The sequence below is a fragment of the Acomys minous genome (genome assembly GCF_964271855.1).
Source record: "Acomys minous genome assembly, chromosome: 5".
Classification (NCBI taxonomy): Eukaryota; Metazoa; Chordata; class Mammalia; order Rodentia; family Muridae; genus Acomys; species Acomys minous.
In genome coordinates, this window is record NC_140494.1 from 86,647,541 (window position 1) to 86,669,343 (window position 21,803).

Here is a 21,803-nt window from a genome sequence, read left to right on the forward strand (position 1 = left end):
TAAACAGGCTTCTAAGGGATTGCAATATAATATGAAAGAAAGGACAAAAACTAACATAGGACAAAGTAAACAGAAGGAAAAGAGCCCATAAAAAGACACAAGAAACATATACAAATGCTGAGACCCAGTCATCTGCACACTCAGCAACCCCATAAAGACACTAAACTGGAAGCCAGACTATCTATATATCTATATCTATATCTATATCTATATCTATATCTATATCTATATCTATATCTATATACACACACCCACATATATGCCTTAACAGAACATTATGAGGCAAAGACTGTCCAAAGATGCCACTGAGTTCACTTTCTGTTGACCGCCTACTGCTGGGCAGGCAGTCTACCTATGAGAGTACTTTGTTTCCCCAGTGAGACTCCCTTGAAGAACATGAAGTTTTCATTTGCAAATGGTTATAAATCTGGGTTAAGGATGGGGTACACGTTTACTTCTTCTTTCAGCTCTAGGACCCCATCTGGTGCAGACCCATGTAGGCCCTGTGCACACTAACTCAGTCTCTCTGAGCTCATACGTGTGTAGATTCTGTCAGTTTAGGGTTCCCTGTTTCCTTGGTGCCCTCCTTCTCCCCTGGCTCTCACACTCTAGGTTTCCTCTTCAACAGCTCTGAGGGGAGGAATTTGATGACTGCTTCTCACTTAGGGCGGAGCGTTCGGAGGTCTCTAGCTCCCTGCGTATTGTCTGGCTGTGGGTCTCTGTATTTGCTCCCATCTGCTGCAGGAGGAAGCATCTCTGATGATGACTGAGCAAATTGCTGATCTGCCTCTCTAGCTAGGGTCACCTGTCGGGTTCTTTAGAAGCAACTTCTGAAACAGAGTTAGGTACATGAGGCTTTGGGGAAAGTAACACCTGTGAAAAGGGATGGAGTAGGGTTGGCAGGAAAACACAGCATCTCATGATGTCAAATTTGTCTTCACAGGTGCACTAAGGTACTTTCCTCTTTTGTGTACATGGCTTCACTTTGTCCCCCTAGTTCACTTAATTCTTGGCAGAGGCTGAGCTATGAACTGCACTGTCTCAACCGGGAACTCAAGGTGAAATTCCAAGACCCCATACCTAAAAGGCACCAGCAAACTTTTATGTTCACAACTACGTAGAGTTCTTTGAAAAGGGATCTGAAGAGACAACTATGTACTTGTCTACATCACTTCTCCAGGCACAAGTCCGTGTGTAGAAGCCAGGCAGTGACGTGGCAACCAACACAACTATAATGGAAGTGTCCCCTGTTGTCTCTCACTTGAGTTTCTGGCACCCCAGGCCATTTATATGAACTCTCCTTCCTAGGAAAACAAAAATGTCATCAAAAGGAAGCAAACTGTCCATTTCCTCTACTCAGAGTAGCAGTGGGATGAAGACCACAAAGCACATTTCCTCATATATTTCCTCTTAGGAGTGGAGGAGAGCAACCATGTCGAGGCCATGCCTTCTCTTAAGGGATCCTTTGCTCCTAGTAACTAGATGATTGTACACACTGAAATAAGAATTTAGCATCCAGAAGCAACCAACATCCCAGACAGGCAGTCAGACTGACTCAATGAGAGACTTGCTTTCCGTACACAGGAGATGTTAAGGAGAGAAAGTCTGAGAAAGATTTCTGTTTCTTCTATTGAATCTGAGACTTTTATTAGCTGGAAAGCACTTCTAGTGGAGAAAGGGGAACCCCTGTGTGTGTGTGACCTTGTGAGATTACTGGAAAAAAATCTCAGGAACAATGATTCCTATGAAGAACCTGCTCTAATGATAATGGATGTGATGATTTCTTTCCTAATTGAGTAGTAATGACTGAGGTGCAGGCCACTTCCCCGGATTAATAAAGAGCCACGGAGTTGACAGTTCAGGCCATTAAGCTCAGCTGGTACTTCATCTTGGTGAAGGGCACAATGCCCGACTCATATTAATATTGTAAGAATAAGCCCAAAAGAGTGAGACAATAATTTATTTTTGAGAAAAAAATTTTATATGGCAATAAAGTACCTGATATGAAGTTGGCCATGCAAGATCTGTCACAAAATAAACTTTCACCTAAGTTCTTTATCCTATTCCATTCAGAACGTCTTCAATTATGTGGTTGTCAAAACAAAAGAAAAATGAAAGGAAAAGGGACCCTTGGCAGCTGGGCACGGTGGCACACACCTTTAATCTCACCACTTGGGATGCAGAAGCAAGTGGATCCCTGTGAGTTTGAGGCTAGCCTGGTCTACACAGCAAGTCCAGGACAGTCAAGATAACATAGAGAAAACCTGTCTCAAAAAATTAAAAAAAAAAGAAGGGGTGACAATACAAAACACACACACACACACACACACACACACACACACACACACACACATACACAGTTTGATTGAGTTAGATGCAAATAAGCTTCTATGCCTCATCACGTCCCATTCCACCATCCAGACAGAAAACAATCCTCAGGGCACTGGGCTGACCCCCAGAGCACTGCACATTCTAGAGATACGTCACTGATTCTACTTTTTCCAGTGTCCCTGCAGTAAAGCTGGAGTGCTTCTCTCACTACAGCACCACAGCTGAGGCAAAAGAATCATCTTTTATCAGAAATGTCCAAAAAAAAAAAAACCTGTGTATGCACACCCAAGCAAGACACAACATCTGCCACTCCAAAGACTCAGTTCTGCAGAGATAGTAAAGACCAGGGAATGTATTTTTTACAATTCTGATTGAGGATCAAAATTTCAAGTCACTCTCTGCCTTCTAGCATCTAGATTCTGTAATCATTATTTCAATCTCCTCCAGTGAAGGAAATGGTTGATGTGCCTTAATCTGCCCTGTGAAGTCGCCTATGCAGCAATCAAGGCGCTAATGCACCCATCCGTTCTCCCAACAGAATCTTACAAAGCTGTTACTGTGTAATGTCAGGATTCTAGGGCCTAAAGATGTGGGGCTGAATAAAATAGAATCTCTGCTGCCCTGCAGGACAGTGGAGTCTAAAATATTAAGAAAAGGAGGCATTTGAGTATCACAGGCATTACTAAAGGAGGGCGGAGCGAGCACAGAGCTGGGGGATAAGCCTGCCAGGCTCCATCCTCGGAGAGAGAAGTAACCTTGACCCTCAATAGGAGATGCTCTTAGATGGACTTCATAAAGAGCTTCCCAGGCCAGCAGAGAAAGTGAGTGAGGAGAAAGGAGAGTGAAGAGCTGGGCACGCGGAGGAGCAGGGAGGGTTTCCAAAGACCACTCTCATCAGCATCCTATGATGATGCTCTCATTCTTTCAGCAAACACCATCACTAACCCAAGCGTGCGTACTAGCAGCACAGTCCCTAATGAACACGCCGATTTCTGCTCCAGTTTCTTGCCTTCTATGAGCCAGGGGTGTTGACTTCCACACTGGTTTCTGCCAGTCATATTTATTATTAAAAGTGCGCAATTTAGCTAACATTAAAGAGCTGCTGTTTCTGTGTGAAATTAAGACAGATACTTTGCAAAGTCCTGACATTTTTTAGTGAGTCACTAAAAAAGCTGCAGTAGAATTAAGCTCAAGGGATCTAGCTATAAAAGATGAAGGAGGATTATAAAAAATCCCTCCAATAAGATTTTGCATCAGATTGCCTTGCTGGTATCTCAACTCTTCACTCTAATTTAAAGAAACCAAAACTGGAAATCGTAAAAGACACATTATGGGTACGCTTTATTCAAAAATGATAAGGAATGAAATTCCATAAATGTCTTGGACTTACACTAAAGAAATTTCAAACAAACATACATTTATATTTTATATTAATGTGTTAAGGCAGACTATGTGTATGCCTCACTCAATTTTTTTTAATCAATTAACCAGATGCTGGTGTTAATGTGCTGGCTGAAAAGTCTCTGTAATACAACAAAATTATAGTGGGATGAGAAAAGGTCTAACTAAAGAAGGCTAGAGGCTCCCAGAAGCCCGCATAGGACACTTGGAGTTTATTCTGCAAATCACGGAGTGAGTGGAAAAACCCACAGCCTGCCAGCCAAATGCAGCCTGCAGCTGACGCTGAGACACAGACATACTCACTCAGTCTACTCTTTTCTATATCTCCTTCCAAATGATGGTGGCAGAATTGAATAATTGTAGCAGATCTTATATGTAGGTGTTCAGAAAAGGTTAGTGTGCATTTTCATCAATGTATAAGATCCTCCCCTTCTGCGTAGACAATTCTCCCAATACAAACCTCATCCATGTGTGAACAAATACTGTTGCCTAGTCCCCAGCACGAGGCAAGAATAACAAACACAAAGTTAGAAACCGCATCTCTTGGGAACATAGAGAAGATGGAACTCTAATGCCACGAGAAATCTCTTAATTCCATCATATGGCAAATCCATGATGGACTCAAGGCAGGATTTTGGTATTCATGGGAGAAGAATTTGCAAGCTGAGATTATCCTGCCCATGATGATCAGCCACACAAGAGTTGAGAGATGTACAGGGGCTATACCTATCATCCTGTAAGCATTGAGTCCCAATCTGCAACAGTGTTGCAGTAGTACGCATTAGAACACTCCCCTGGAGTCAGCACCCAGCTCCCACCCTAACGAAGCACCCAAGGAGAAGGTCAAAGCCTATGGCTGACTATGACAAAGGATGACATTACAGACAACAAACTCAGGCCTGGTAAACTCCTGAATAGATTAACTCAAGTGTTCATTGGGGCATCTTTGGACAAGTGTGTCATTTTCAAAATATACTTTGTTATAAATATTTCTTCTAATATAAATATTTCAAAATACACTTTATTATAAAAAGCTGCAAAAACATAACATGAGCTTATATAAAGTTAAAGAAGCTATTCTGAAGCTGTGGAGTTTCACATCAGAGTTTACACGTTCACTATCTAATATATTTTTATGTACTTATCCACTATAAAAGAGAAAAAGAAAAATCCATGACACATTTAGAAATAAAAAATAATTAGTTTTATATACTCTTTAATAACTTACGTTTATTACTTGGATTTGATCCTTCCTCATATCCTTATAGTGAGCCTTTCATGTTCTCTCTTGAACATGTTGTAGGACACCCAGTTTTAAGCACAAATACTACTGCTTCTGAGTGTGTGTGTGTGTGTGTGTGTGTGTGTGTGTGTGTGTGTGTGTGTGTGTAGAACAACTTCAGACATGTTTAGCCTGGTTTTTTGACTCAAGGTCTTTTACAGCTTGAAGCTCACAGGTTCAACTGGGCTGGTGGCCAGTAGACCCCACGAATCTCTCTTGCCTACGCAGCATGAGGATTACAACAAGTGGCATTGTGCCTGACTTATTTGTTGTAGGCTCTGGAGGTTGAACTCAAGTCCACTTGCTTACACAGTGAGCATCATCTGAGGGCACACTTGTGCTGTTCCATATGCCACGCCACAGATGCCACCAGAGCCAAGGCAACAACAGAATTCATGCAAGAGAGGAGTCCAGTGCTCAGGACAGACTTCAAAACAAGCATTATAAAGAGGAGAAGATCCTAAAATAGATATTAGGACAGCTGACCTGAGACAGCAAATACAGTCAGGAAAAGTCCAACTTCTTTAAGTAGAGAAATGCAAAGCAAGCCATGATAAGAGACTATCCCCTGCATAACAGAACAAAAACAAAACATGTTGACAATATCAAATGTGACAAGGACATAGAGCCGTGGAGTCTCCTATGCTGTTCGTGGAAACACGTAGAAGTCGCAGCAGTGCTAGAAGACAGGCAGTTCTCTCTGATGAGACCTACACTTTCCCTGTGTTCCAACAACTTCACTTCCCTCTTTACTAGAAGAAGGAAAAAAGTTATCAACACAAAGCCTGTGCGTGAATATCTATCAGCTTTGTCTGAAATAGTTAAAAATTGAAAGCCAGATATCTTCTAAAGGGTTAATGAATAAACAAACGGTACTTCCACACCACTTAATACTATTCAGAAGGAAAGAAAGAAACAAACAAAAAACTAACAAAGAAAGAAACCATATGTATGGTTTAGCTGAATCACAAAGGCATCATGCTGTTTTTAAGTTAGTAGCTAATAAATTAATACTAACCTTTCACTTACATAAAAATGTGAAAATGGAAAAACTGTAACAATGCACTGATCAGTGGTTTGCACAAAATAGAGATGAGTACAGTGTAGCCAACGTGTGGAGAATTCTGTTCCACTATGAGACCTTCCTTCATCCTGGCTGTGGGGGTGTTGTTGTGACCATACATGAAGCTAAATATCTAGTTATTGAGAAATGGGGAAAGAGAGGCTGGAGAAATAAATCAGCAGGAAAGAGCACTTGCTGTTCTTGAAGACCAGAGTTCAATTCACAGCACCACATGTAACTTTACTACACTCCAGAGAATCATCACCTGGTCTCTCCTAGCCTCTACAGGCACCCGCACATACCTGCATGCACACACACACACACACACACACACACACACACAGAGAGAGAGAGAGAGAGAGAGAGAGAGAGAGAGAGAGAGAGAGAGAGAGAGAGAGAGAGAGAGACTCAGACACAGGGTAGCGAGAAAAGGATTGAGAGAGAGACAAAGATGGAGGGCAAAGAGGAAAGGGAGGGAGAAGGAGAGAAACAAAGAGAGAGACCTACACATAAATAACATATAAACAAATGCTTGTAAAAACTGGTAACAAAATAACAAGAAAGGTTATTTAGTCCATAGCCTTAAAGCAGCATCAGTTTCCCCTTTCCCCTTGTTTACTTCTAAAAAAAACTTTAAAATAAAATTTGTTTTAACTTCTGGTAAATAAATAAATAGGGAAGCATTCTAGGAGAGGACGTCAACAGGAAACAGTATAGTCATTTTGATAGACAGGGAATACGTACTGAAGTGGAAATATGAGGAAAACTTTAATCCATCACAAAATTAATTAGAGGAATCATCTCTTAGCTTTGAGAAGCCAAAGCAAAAATTAAGAAACTTTAGGGGCAGGCACCATGCCCAGAAGTAATTGGCTGGCAGAAAAAAATCTATTTTTTTTTTATCATTTTGTTTTATTTGGGCTTTGCTTATTTTTTCTGTCGTATTTGTCTTTTGTTTGTCTATTTTGATTTCCTATTTTGTATTTCTGGGTTTTTCTTCTGTGTGTGCTTCTTAGAGCGTTTTGTTTGGAGAGAAAAGAGAGAGAGAGAGGGAGAAACATAAGGAGAATTGGGGGAGAATAAAACCACCATCAAAACAGTTCATGAAAAAGATTTTCAACAATTAGTTTTTAAATGATGAAAAAAAGAAAAGAAAATGAAGGGAAGAACTGAACTGGCTTGAGAAAGACTTTCTCCACCGGCAGTTCTCAACCTGGGGGTCGTGACCCCTTTGGGGGTTACATATTGGATATTTACATTATAATTCATAGCAGTAGAAAAATTACAGATGTGACATAGCAAGGAAGATCTTTAAAAGTCTTCTGGTTAGGGGAGTCACCACAGCGTGAGGATCGTGTGTTAAAGGGTCACAGCATTAGGAGGTTGAGAACCACTGCTCTACACATTCTCTCGTATACTTAAAACTAGTTTTTTTACTCACATAAAAGAGTAAACTTGGGTTGAATATTCCTATAATAAGCAATCTACGTAAATATCAAAAAAAACAAAGAGACTTGAAAATGGTTCAATACTAACTCCTCAAAATAAAACTCCATGAGAAAAACAGAATGAGAAGAAGACAGAGGAAAAGAGAAAGACAAGGAGACAGAGATGCAAAGAGAGAGAATCTAGAGAGAATGAGGTCAAGAATTATTTACATAGTCACTAGACTATTCAAACGTCAATGAATGGATTCAAATCATAGACCCAAAATTCTTAAATCATCAGAATAATAATTAATCTAAAAAAATAAGCAAAGTACAGGAAAAACAGGCACACCACATAAACAGAGGCAGCATTCGCACAGACAGGTAGTCAGAAGCTGTTCCAGGCAAAGACAAAAGCATCGCTAAGGCCCACCGTGAGGGAAAGGATCTCTCAGGATTCTACATCTGGCAAAACTATACGTTGAAAATCAAGGTGCTACCAAGACTGTTTCAAGATTTAGTTTTTGAAGCAAAAACAAAGCAGGAAGCATTCAAGCAAGGATGTATTCAAAACAAGTTAGAGGGAGAGGGAGCGATGGTCCAGCAGTTAAAAGCTCAAAGGGCTCCTGCAGAGGACCTGTTTAATCCCCAGCATCCATCGTGGGTGGCTCATAGTATTCCATAACTCTCATTCCAGGAGATCCAACACTCTCTTCTGGATGCTTTTGGCATCTACACACATATGTACATACTACATATACACATAAATACTCTCCTACACATATGTAACAAGAATCAATCTTTAAAAAATCAGAAAGAAATGTTAATGGGTCTCTGATGAGATGGTAGTAACCCATAGTTCATATACAAAGAGACCTGAAAAGAGCAAAATGAAAGAATAATGATAACATATTTTTATTTTATTTTTAAATATGTCTATCAATTCTTTGGGGGAATTTTGTAAAATATATTTTCATCCCTATCCATCTTTTCCACCTGAATTCACATCAATATTTATCCAGCTATGAGCTTTATTTATTGTTTGGTTGGTTTTCATTGAATCCAATTTTGTTGCCCAACCACTTCTCTATGGTTCACAGGTTGCCAGTAGAGGTGAATCTTCCAAGGGAGGACCAGCTTGATTTTCCCATGTTCCACGCCTCAAGTATGTGGAGTTTTCAGAAAGAGGAACACAGAGCCAAGTTATGGAGATAACCAAGAGTATTAAAAATAGGCTCTAGTGGAACCTCTTTGTTCAATGACTCAAAAACGGGCATCTCTTCATGGTACTGGATATAGTGTCGAATAGGGTCTTGTCCCTGCATATAGGGTAGCTCTATATAAACTATTTTAATAGATAGGCATGGTATTTGGGAAGCATTGCAGTAGGCGTCCATATGGATTTTTTGGAAGACCTTTAACGTTAGTTATCTCCCCCCATTTCTTCCTCTAGTGTGCCTTCCCACTCCTCACTCAAATTTAACCTTTCCTGTTTCATTAATACTCTTTGTATTTTCATACCAGTATCTTCTATCTCCTCTATCTTGAAAGCACCCGCACTATGAGGCTCCTTACTAATTTTTAGCTCTATGTGGCTTTTAAAATAGAACAGATGTGAAGTAAACAGCCACAAGTGAAAAAAAAAGACGTTCAAGATTTATCTTTTTATTCTTGAATCATCCCACTCAGAATAATTGCTTCCAGATCCATTGATTTTCCTGAGAATTTCATAATTTCATTTTCTTAACAGATGATAATTCTGTTCTGTATCTGGGCTATATTTTTATTATTCATTTATCTGTTGACAAACATCTAGGTTTTTTAAATTTACTGGATATTATGGATAGAGCAAAGATTCTGTAGTAGGATATAGAGTTCTTGGGTAAATGCCCAATAGTGACATAGCCTAGATAGATCTATTCAGGCTTTTTTGAGGAAACACCACACTGAATATTATACTAACTATATCAGCTCTTGCTCCCATCAGCAATGAATAAATATTCCCCTTTTCCCACAGTCATGATATATAAGGTCACGTGGGGTTTTTTGTTGTTGCTGTTGTTGCGGTTTAGGTTTGTTTGGGTTGTTTTGTTTTATCTGGCTAAGATAAAATCTCAAAGAAGTCTCAACTTGCATTTACCTGATGGCTAAAGCTGTTAAACATTTTTATATGTTTCTCAGTCATTTCTAGTTGAATTTTTGGGAACTCGTTGTTTAGTTCCATGCCACCTTTTTAATTGGATTGCTGGTCTTAATGATGTTTATGGAGTTTTTTTGTTTTTTTGTTTTTTGTCTATTCTAGACAGCAATCCTATGTCAGATGTATAGCTGGTAAAGAATTTCCCCATTCTGTAGGCTGCCTCTTCCATACAGTGATAGTGCCCTTTGAGGTACAGTCGCTTTGTGTTTCATGTAATCCTGTATGTCAACTGGTGGTCTTAATGCGTATGCTATTGTGGTCCTGCTCAGAAAGCCTCTTCCTGTGCCTATCATAAGTTCAAGTGTGTCCCTTACTTTGTCCTCTGTCCAATTAAGGCTTCAGGTTGTCTGCTAAGGTTCTCTATTCAATTGAAGTTCACTTTCTTGAAGGATGAGAAGAATCCAGTCTCACTTTTCTGCATGTAGCTATGCAATTTCACCAGATGTTGTTGATAATTCTTTTTCTCCTGTGTATATTTTTAGCTCCTTTGTCAAAAATCACGTAAGCATTGATATATGTGTTTTTATGTGGGCACTATGCTGTCTCTAATACTATAATCTCTGTATTATAACTTGAAATCAGAAATTGTGATACCTACCGCATCCCAATTTTTGTTTGGAATTGTTTGATCAATGCTGGAATATTTTGTGTTTTCAAATAACATTTAAGATTTTTTTTTAAAAAAAAAAGATTATTTTTCAGTCTCTTTGAAGACTTGTAATGGAGTTTTGATGACAATTGCATTGAATATACAAATTGCTTGTGGTAGGGTAGCATTTTCATCATATTAGTCCTCCCAATCTTTTCATCATTTGCTGCCTTTTTTAATTTCTTTCTTTGATGTCTTAAAGCTATTATACAAGTCTTTGAGTTCCTTAAATTTCTCCTAGGATATTTTGAGGCTATTATGAAAAGGGTTGTTCCCCTGTTTTATTCCTGAGTATGCTTGTTGTTTGTATAAAGGAAACCTATTCGTTTTTGTTTTGTTTTTGCTTTGCTTTAATTCTTATTCTGTTTCTTTTCTGTGCCAGCTGTAGAACATTTCTGCTGGGACCTTTAGGATATTATATATAGAACTATATCATCTGCAATAAGAATAATATTACTTCTTTCCTTATTTGTATTCCCTTGGTTTCCTCCGCTTGTCTTGTTGTCCTAGCTAAGACCATCATTGTATTGAACAGGAATGGAGAACGGACTTCTTTGTCTTGCTCTTGATTTTAGTGGAAATGTTTTAAGCTTTTCCACTTACATTCCTGTGTGGTCAAATAGTATGCACAGTGCTATTTCAATTTTCCTAAATTTCTTACGACTTGGGTTGTGTCTTAATATATGGCCGATTTTGAAGAAAGTTTCACAGGCTTTGGAGGAAAATGGGGGCCATTCTTTACTGGTGGATGGAATGTTCTGCCAATATCTGATAGATACATTTGATTTATGATGTCATTTAGCCCCAAAGTTTCTCCATTTAAATTTCGTCTGGATGACCTGTCTACTGGTGGAGCATTGAAGTCATTTATTATCACTGTGTTAGTGTCAATCCATGGTTTTAGATTTAATAGTGCTTTCCTTGTGAAATTGGGTGATCATGTGTTTGGGCATATATATATATATATATATATATATATATATATATATATATATATATATATACACATACATATATACATGTATATGTGTATTATATACTTATAATATATGATATATAATACATAATGATGTGTGTAATCTTAATATCCTTTCTAAATTTTTTCTTTAGTGAGTAGGAATTTCCTTCCTTACCTCTTATGATTAGCTTTACTTTCAAGTCTGTTTGGTTTTCTGATATTAGAATGACTATAACTGCTTATTTCTTTAATTATATTTACTTGGAATGCCTTTTCCATCACTTTGCCTTAAGGCGGTATCCATTGTTAATGGTGAGATGTGATTTTTGAAGGCAGCAAAGAGATGGTTTTCTAAATGTAATGCTGGGTATTGAAACCAGCCTACTATGTGTGGTCTTTTAGAACTTACAGAACGAATCTCCAAGCCCTTCTTAACTTCTACGTTTCCACTGAAAAGTCAAATGTTATTCTGGCCTTATGTGAGATGTGTCCCTTCTTTGCTGAAGCTTTCAGTGTCCCTTGTTGTTGTTTTACACGCCATGTTTTTATTAAGAGGCACGGGAAGTTTCCTTTTCCTCCTGTCTATTTGATAGTCTCTATGGCTTTTGCACCTTAATAGGCATTTCTCCCTTAGATTTCAGAATTTTTCTCATGATTCTGGTTTGGTTTTTTTTTTTTTTTTTTTTTTGGTTTTTCGAGACAAGGTATCTCTGTGTTAGCCTTGGCCGTCCTGGACTCACCTTGTAGACCAGGCTGGCCTCGAACTCACAGTGATCCGCCCGCCTCTGCCTCCCGAGTGCTGGGATTAAAGGCGTACGCTACCACGCCCGGCATGATTCTGTTTTTAAAAGTTTTTCTGTGCCCTTAGCCTAAGTTCCTCCTGTTATTCTATACCTATTCATATGTTTGTTCTTTTTTGTGTCACAGAATTTCTAACTATCCCATTCCTAACATTTTTTAAAGATTTCACTATTTCCTTTAACTTCTATAGTACCTTTTCTTAGAGAGTGGATATTCTGTCTTCTACTTAACTAAATCTGTTGGTAAGACTTAGCTATGAGCTGTTCGTTTGGCTTCCTGAGTTTTTATTTCGATTTTCATTTAATTTTAGCTTTTATTCAAAGAGCCTGTCTCCTTAATAAATTTTATTTTTATATTTAAATTTTCATTCACTCTTTCATTAAAGTGTTTGTGTTTTCATGGTCCTTGACCGTATCTTCTCTGAACATATAACTTGAACACATAGCTACTGAGTTGAGATCTGTTTTGGGTATGGGATAAGTTACTTTTCTCAGGGGTCATGACAATGGGGGGGTGTTGATTTCTGGGGGAAATTCATTGCTTTGCTTATTTCTTTTGTCTACCATTTTTCAATAGAGCCCAGGTCACTGGCAGTGTGTCTTGATCTGGCCATCTCACTTTTGTTGAGCAGTTATTTGGATCCTCGGTTGATATTACCCTCTTCTTGTTGCATTGTGAACAAGATAAATGGTGCTTAGTGTTCAGCGCTGGTGAGGTTGGGTGTCAGACCCAGTCTCAGCTCCAACGGGGATAGGTTCAACTTCTTCTGCAGCCTTAGAAGACTGTGTTTGTCAGTCTTCTGAAGTTTGCAGAGGGCTTTCCAGGCTCTGAAGGTGGCCCATCTGCTCCGGGTCAGACTTCATGTGCCAGGCAAGGCAGCGTATGCAACAGCTAACATACAGGTGCCTGGGGAATCAGTTTGGTGATTCTACTGGAATTTGGGATCAGGCTATCCATCGTACCTGTGCTGAGCAAAATGGTGGACTGGGTATCGGAAAGGCCACCTGGCAGGATAGCATTTTCTTATTTTTAAATCACAACTATAATAGGTATTTTTATCATAAAATTATAACTGTTAAAAGAAGAAAATAAATAAATAAATAAATAAATAAATATAACTGTTTTATAATACATGTAAAACCCAAATATCTAAACAGGAGCACAAAATTTGTGAGTGACTTGTCCATAGAAGCTTGAACATTGTGGAAAATTTTCTACAATATTACATTAGAGTAAACCATGAAAAATTAAAGCTATGGAATATAAATCTTCAGCTAATATCAAACAAAATAGAGTTGATGAGATTTAGTAGATAGAAAATGAAATAAAAACATCAGTTACCACGGGAAGAAACAGGTAAAAAAAAAAAAAGAAGTAAGAAAAATGCAAAATAGCAGATCTCAATGCAGCTATATCAATGATAGCACTAAATGTAAATTGTCTAGTGCCCCTGGGAAGCCAAAACTCATTAATGTTCTATCTTAATGAGTTTATCCTCTGGCTTTTCAGAATTAATTGAAGGTTCTGCAATCTACCAATGATACCCATGGAAAGAATATAAAAATGTTAATATCACTTATTAAACCCTCATCTCACTGCATGAAGTTTATTCTAGCCTACAACCCTCACCACATCCCTAATCTGCTTATAAACATGAGACCTATTATTTGTCTCTCAGATTTCTACACAGTTTTCCAACTAATCCAATGTCAATTCCAGTAGCTGACCTACAAAATTGATCCTTTCCACAATTATGGGATAAATCTGTCCATAACACATTTCAGGGTACAAAGTTTAATATTTCCTCTGTTGAAGGGAGAATGGCGTTCTTGAAGATGGTGCCATTCCTGCCACTTCCTAACTCCTATTTAAAGCTGTAGAAACAGCAAACTGTTCTATTTATAGATGCTGTGTCATTTCTCACTTCCACCACTTTGTCACCCTTTTCCTTACTCAGAAGCACCATCCCTCATGATCTTTTACATATATGGCCCTTCTTGTACATTGGCTTTGACCACACTGGGGCATCGCTCTCTATTTCCCTCCACTCTACCCGTATTTGTGCTTGGTATTAGAACCCACAGTCACATTTAGAGGATGCCCGCAAAGAAGCAAAAATGCCCAGTGCATCCTGCTGTGGTTTTCTTCACATCACTACTTGCTCGTACCTTTTTTGTTATGAATTGAAGGAAATAGGGGCAATCCATACACATGATTAGGCCTTGAAAAGTGTACCCTTTGTTCCCAAGGTCCTATTAATTACCCTTTAGGAACATTTTATTTGCAGTGCACTCAATTAGTAAGGTAACTGAATAGCCTTTTAGTGATCAGTGCTAGTATCATTTGCTTAATAACAACTAACAAATGCTATGGCAGAGTTCCACGGCTACTGCAATACCAGAAATATGCTTATTTAAGATTAAGCTCGAGGGAGAAACAGATTTTACCAGAATACACTATAATTGTTCATAGCCACTTAGATCTACAGAAGCATCAGTATTTTCCCCATTATTTTTCAATTAAGGGAAAAGTAAACCAACGGAGACTATCCAAATAAATCTGCTATCCATTCAAATCATCCAGTCCATCCATTCCTCCCAGGAGAAGCTCATTTTGGGTCCTGTTTGATTGTTTACAGACCACAATTCTCAGACTCTTCATAAGCCTGTCCTGATCAGTAATAACTGTTCTCATAGAGTAATCTCAAGGGCAGATGGCTCAGTGGGTAAATCCACTTGCTGAGCAAACATGAGGACCTTAGTTTGTACTTCAGAACCCATATAAACAGTTAGATGTGGCTATGTATCCCCAGCATCATGTGGAAGAGAGACAAGGGGATTCTTGGAGCTGTCTGGTTAGCCACTGTAGCTGAAAAAATGGCGAGCTTAATATATTTAATTAGAGACCTTTCTCAAGGATATAAAGTGGAGAGTGATTAAGGACACCTGATGTCCTCCTCTGGCTTCTGTGGACATATGCATCTGCACACATGTGTACACTTACTACACATTCATGTAACAGTCAACACACATGCACACACACACATAGGAAGGAACAGAAGGAGGGAGGGAAGGAGGGAGAGAAAGAGGGAAGGACAGAGGGAGGGAGGGAGAGAGGGAGGGAGGAAAGGAGGAGATGTGGTTCTGCATTTCCCGGAAGGCCACTGAGCACTAAGGGCAGGAAGTGTGCATCATTTGTCTCTGGGCAGAAAAAGATGAAGCACAGGATCCCAAGTTCTGCTTCCTTCAGGAATGTCAGACCCCAGGCAGGAAAGGGCAGAGCCAGAATGATGTCCTGCCGTTAGATTTCAGGTCCCCCCAGAGATGTGGGAGAAAAAGATTTTTCTACAACAAAGGGTTACATATCTTATATGCCAAGACCAGACGGCGGCAGAAGCCTGACCTGATTAGGGCAAATAGAACTGTTGTTCTGGGAACAGAAGTTATAACTCTTTGGCTAAACCGTACGGGTGACCGTAGCTCACCAGCACCTCATCAGGTGGTGGCAGAAGCCTGACTTGGCTCAGGCGAACAGAACGGCTGCTTTGGAAACAGATGACAACTCGCTGCCTCAGATGGGCACTGTGGAGAGTGGAGCAGTGCAGTGTGAAAGACTGCAGCAGTGGTCTGAGATGTCGACGGGCAGCAGATGCCCACAGCGACCAGACAAGCTTTTCCAGTGGCCATGAAGGTCCCATGGTGATGGCCTGGCTGGCATCAAGTCAGGGAGAAGGGGAGCCTTTCTTTCCCCCAATGTTACAGCTGAGAATATACAACCAGTCTCAGACATTCACTGAAGTAGAGGGTGCTCACTTGTGCCTTATTTCATGTGAAACAAACATGTATAAACCTTGGGCAGTGGGGAGGGGCTTTGAGGATGGATGTGTCTGATTGGTTGGAACTAAGATGCTGACAATGCCCTATTTACATGGGGGAAAAATAACAAGTGACAAACTCATGTGACTGGCTACCTGTAACTATCTTGTGGTTGTGTCACCTGCCCCTGAGGCAGGCACAGAAGCAGGGAGAGAGCGTTGCTCCACACCTTCCAGTCTCAGGATGAAATTTTAAACCTTAAGTTTTAAATTTCCAGAGTTTGAACATTCTCCATCTCTCTAGTTCCATGCCAATTCCCCTGGAGGCACGGTCCATGAGCCCCACAAGGGAAAAATAGAAACGAAGAGGGAAGGAAGGAAAAAGGATGTCTCTCGTGCTCCAGAATTGCTACAGGGTTTATTTTCCCCCAGACTTCAACAGTTTTCTTGTAGTCCCAGAGTATTTGCCTTTGACACTTTTTTTTTCCTTTGACACTTCTTAATGTTACCTGAAGAGAAACATAATGGCAGACAGAGAGACAGACATAAGACTTGAAGACTCTCAGTCGGACCACTGGGAGGGACGTTAATGGAAGCCATTCCTCCCTCTCTAGCTCTCGGTTCTAAGATCTTTGTGAGCTTCCTGTAAGGGAGACAATGACAGAAAGAGGCACCTGGTCATATGAGCTGCATGCTAAAGGTTATTATCTGGCCCTATGAGGGAACCCTTTTTAGTCTACACTCCGTGTGTAGCTTCAGTAGTCCACACTAGAACTCCTCAAGGATGGTTGCTCCTCACTATGGAGGTGCATGATACAAACCTTGAGTTCTGTGTTCATGAGCCCAGTTATACATTCCCTGCGCTATGATGTCTCTTAGCACTTACCATGTTATGTGGGTTTCCACATGCTCAAGAGATATGAAAGTGTCAGTGGGTGGTGCTGATGCAGCTCAGGGGTTAGCAAAGTCAAGGTCAAGGGTCAGGGAAGGTAAGCACGGCCCTTAGATAGTTACACCACTGACAGCTGCTCTTGCAGGACAAACCGTGCCCAGTAGCAATTTGATACAGAGTAACTACTTGCTTTCAAGAAATGGTTCTTAAAAAGAAGAAGAAGAAGAAGAAGAAGAAGAAGAAGAAGAAGAAGAAGAGGAAGAAGAAGAAGAAGAAGAAGAAGAAGAAGAAGAAGAAGAAGAAGAAGAAGAAGAAGAAGAAGAACTTTAAGATTCCATATTCCCAATCAGAAAGACTATCATCAAGAAAACAAACAAAAATGTAAAAAAATAAAATAAAATGTGAAGCAAAAATAAACTGAACAAGGATAAATACTATATCTGGGAAAAGCTGTTCCCAAAAGCAGCAGTTATTAAACCAAAGCCATGTTTTGAGTCATTGGCCAGGGAAGCCTCAAAATCCCCCACAAAGACTACAAAGCTCTTTCCTTTTAAAAGACTATTTATTGATGTGTGTAAGTGTGTTGCACTTGTGTATATGTACACTGAGTGTGCCTAGTGCTCATAGAGTTAAGGGGAGGGTGCCCTACCCTCATGGAACTGGAATTGCAACCAGCTATGAGCCAGCCACCTTGTGTGTACTTGCACTGAGACTGGCTCCTCTGCAAGAGAAGCAAGTGCTCTGAAGGCATGAACCATCTCTCCATCTCCTGGGCGTGACTTTCGGTTCCCCGCCAAACTAGCTGATAAGACACTGCCCACCTCGGGTTTGTAATACAGAGAAAACAACCTAAACCTGAGCCAGAATTGTCTTCCTTCCCACTGACTTGCACCTTTATATTCCCAGAAGGTGCTATCCAGGTTTCTGGGGATGGGGGCTGGAGGTAGAAATGCTTTCAATTGCCTTACTCAGCTGTTAAGCTTTTGAGTTGTAAGACCAGTCTGCCCACTTGTGTAATAGCAGCCCTGCAGTTATAGGGGTAACAAATTGCTCTCTTACTGGATTTGAGGAACTAGAAACAAACCTGGCCAATAACCCATATGAGGGGAGCCATGGACTCTGGGAAGAATCGAATAGCGGTGTTCAGCTAGATTGACATGACGTCAAGCTGTCTTCTGAATATTTACATTTATACCCACAGATAACGTTTACTCTTAATCAGAAAAGCCTGTCTTTCCAGTGAACAGTCATAGACACAAAAAATTCATGGTTGCAGGCAAGGCTCCTAGAGGTAGGACTGAAATATCAACCTAGCCACAAAGCCTTCAGCCTACAAATCTGTGCTGCCCGCAAGATGTGCTGGGGTGATGCTGGAGCAGAATTTGTGGGAGTGGCTAACCACTGACTGGTCCAACCTGAGGCCCACCCAATGAGAGGTGAGCCCGGTGCCTGACACTGCCTGGATGGCCAAGAACTGGAAACAGAACATCCCAGAGACCCAGGATAGAGCCAGTCCTAATGATATCCTGCTATATTCATAGACAGGTGCCCGGCCCAATTGTCATCAGTGGGGTGTCACTCAGAAACTGATGTGAACAGGTGCAGAGGCCCACAACCAAGCACTAGGGGAGCCAGGGGAACTCCACAGAAGGGGGTGGAGGAGGAAGGATTGTAGGAGCCAGAGGGGTGAAGGACACCAGCAGAACATAGCCCACAGAGCCACTGAGCAGGGCCCACAGGGGCTCACAGAAATTAAAGTGACAAACACGGAATCTCCATGGGTCTGAGCTAAGTCCTCTGTATAGACCTTATGGTGTGTAGCTTGTTGTTCTTGAGGGACTCCCAACAATGGGAGTGCATGTGTGTAGGGGGGAGGGGTGTCTCTGACTCTTTTGCCTGTGCTTGGGACCTGTTTCTTTCTACTGGGTTGCCTCAACTCATCCAGCCTTGCTATGAGGGTTTATGGCTAGTCTTATTGGATCGTGTTAGGCCATGTTTGGTACATATCCCTGGGAGGCCTGGCCTTTTTTTTTTTTTTTTGAGGAGAATGGAGTGGGGGGGATCTGGGGAATAGGAGAGGTGAAAGAGGGACTGGGAGGAATGTAGAGAGGAGGAACTGGAGTCAGGATGCAATCAATGTATGAGAGAAAAAGAAAAGAAAACAAACAAACAAAAAGAGTGTTGGTTGCACACAGTGCTGAGTATAAGTAATGAATGCGTGCTCAGCCCTTAAAAAAAAAAGATATTTATACCACCCTCTCTATGGCTCAGGGAACATTGCAGAAGAGGGGTTGGAAAGAATGTAAAATGAAAAAAAAATAAGAAGAAAGGCTGAGACGTAATATTTTCAGGGTAAGACAAAGCCATTGCAATCACAATATCACAGCAACCAGGGATGTCTGTACTGTGTTGTAAGAAGAATGAGCCAATCAAAAGTCTGGCATGGATGGAGGAGGAACTCAAGAGTTTCTAGCCCCTCATACACACACTATTTACTGAACTATTTATTATTGTTAAATTCAAGGAAAGAGGAACTCATTGCGTCTGTCATATACCCACTGATGTCCCAGCCAGGATCCAATAGATGGTGTCAATGCAATTGAAATGCACATTATCCTGGTTAAACTAAATGGGTCGCAGAACACAACCAAAAGTCATGAGACTGGAATGGAAGGTGGATCAGAGGCAGTTCAGGGGACAGGGGGCCATAACCAAAGTGCCACACACGAGTATAAAATTGTCAAATAACAAAATTAATTGGTTAAAGAAAGAAAGACTAAAAGAGAATAAATGCTGCCAAGATTCAAAGAAAAGGGGCCCCTTAGACACTTTGGTAGGAATATAAATTAGTTCCAGCCCCATTGGAAATCGGTTTGGAGGTTCCTCAACAAAGCTAAATGTGCGAATGTGAGAACTGATTTAAAGGTCATCTTGCCATAAGCTGGTGTCACCTGATAAGGGACCTAAGTGAGCCGGGTCTAGATCTCAGCGGATCGAGAACATCCACCCAGGGAGTGCTGTATTGATTGTTCATTGGTGTGAGAAGATCTGCCCTGAATGTGGGTGGACCCTTTCCACAGGCGAGGCTCTGTATAAGGATGGAGAGTGCAGGCTAAGTGGAAGCTGCAGGAAAGCAGACACCCGCCCGTTCTCTTCTCTCTTGCCTAGAGATTCGGCTAGACTGGCTGCATGAATGTCCACCTTGGTTTCCCCTAAGAGATGAGCTATAACTTGGAATTAAAGCCAAATCAACCCTTCTTCCTCCACTAAATTGTTCTTTGTCAGGATATTTTATCACAATTAAAATAAAACTAGAACACACACACACACACACACACACACACACACACACACACACAATCGCATAACCCTGTTTTGCCAGCCCCAACTATATAACTAAACGAATCAAAGTTAGTACAGCATCAGCCTAGGTGGCAACCAATGGTGAAATTAATTTTTACAGTGTGGTGCAAATACACGTTATATATACCAGTATAAATTCATCCATAAAAACCTAAAATATCATTTATAGAAATATATATGGATCTAGAAATAGTCCTGTGAAGTAAAATAAGCCAGACCCAGAAAGACAAATAAATTTTTCTCATATATTGAGTCTATATTTGATGGGTGGTATGAAAATAAAATAGTGAGTTAAATGAGAAATTTTAAAATGTAAATAAATTTCAGAGAGAGATGTGACAGCATAGAACAGGTATGAATATTATTAAAATGGTATATGCAAGTCTGAAAATAAAATGATGAGACCCATTTTTTAAACAGCTAGTATATTTTAATAAAAAATAAACAGGCCTAAAGGTAGCTCAGTGCGACACATTCCTAGCACTTATGAGGTCCTAGGTTTAAGTCACAAAAGTACAAAAAGCATTTCATCCCCCTTAGATGAACAACTATTGACCCAGGAAAACTCAAAGTAGTAAAATTTATGCCTTAAAAGATTTACTCATAAACTTGCATAAAAACATTAAAATACACAGGGAATTTAGCTAAAGGAGTGTTTCCTCCAGTAGTCATGAAAGATAACTATGGAATAGCCACTCTTGTCAGAAAGTGGAAGAAAGAATATTCTGAGCAACAACTGAAGCGTAGTATCGCTGAGAAAGTTTCTGCAACTGTTTATTCACCAAGCCTGACTTCCAATTAGGCTCCGTTCCTGTAACAAGAAGACACAGCCCTGACTTAACTGCTAGTCATTGGGTTCATCCCTACATCAAATACAACTCTAACGTCTACACAAAGGGACAGCAACAGCTCAGGGTCACAGCAGCCTTTAAGTCTTTGTCTCCGGTTAAGTCTCCTGTGCTCTTATCAGACAAGGTATCACTCTGTCAGGGGAGCGAGATGAACCTGGGTAACAACTATTTGAAAAGGAGCAATTCAGGTACACTCACATAATTATGGAAATACTTTTCTGTGTAAATCTCCCATCTGTTCAAGTGGCCAGACATGCAGTCTCTGCTTAAATTGTATAGACAGACAAACGTGGACCGGAAAGAGACTTAAGGGTAACAGCGTGGTGGAATGAGTGAGGCTAAGGCCTGTATAAGCTGGTAGCACTTTCTGTATAAGACCAGCTCCTCTGAACATTAGCCAGAGCTGATGCACACTATTAGTAAAGATCTTTGTCTTAACCAGTCTCTAAGTGTGTGGAGTAATTTGTCATTGGGAAGCCATATTAATTCTACAACTATATCAATTATACAAACTAAAGCAATAAATGGCTACTGAGTGAAAGAGAAAAAGATTTTTCTAGGGATGAGACCCCCTGATAGTTTCTCAAGTGTAATTTATATATCTAAACAACACTAAATGAACTCAGTAGTGTGTGTCTCTGTGTGTGTGTGTGTGTGTTCGCGCGTGTATGCGCATGCACACTCACATGCCCACAAAGATGCATGCTTGTGCATATGTATAAGATAAAAATTAAAAAGAGGTCATAAATTTGGCAGGGGAGTTGGAAAGAG

General features: G+C 40.3%; 1 protein-coding gene across 1 annotated transcript in view; it reads left to right on the forward strand.

Annotated features, from left to right (window-relative positions):
- Window positions 1-21,803, forward strand: part of NPSR1 (neuropeptide S receptor 1) — a 196,337-nt gene that overhangs the window by 117,266 nt on the left and 57,268 nt on the right. The gene's annotated exons all lie outside the window — the stretch shown is intronic.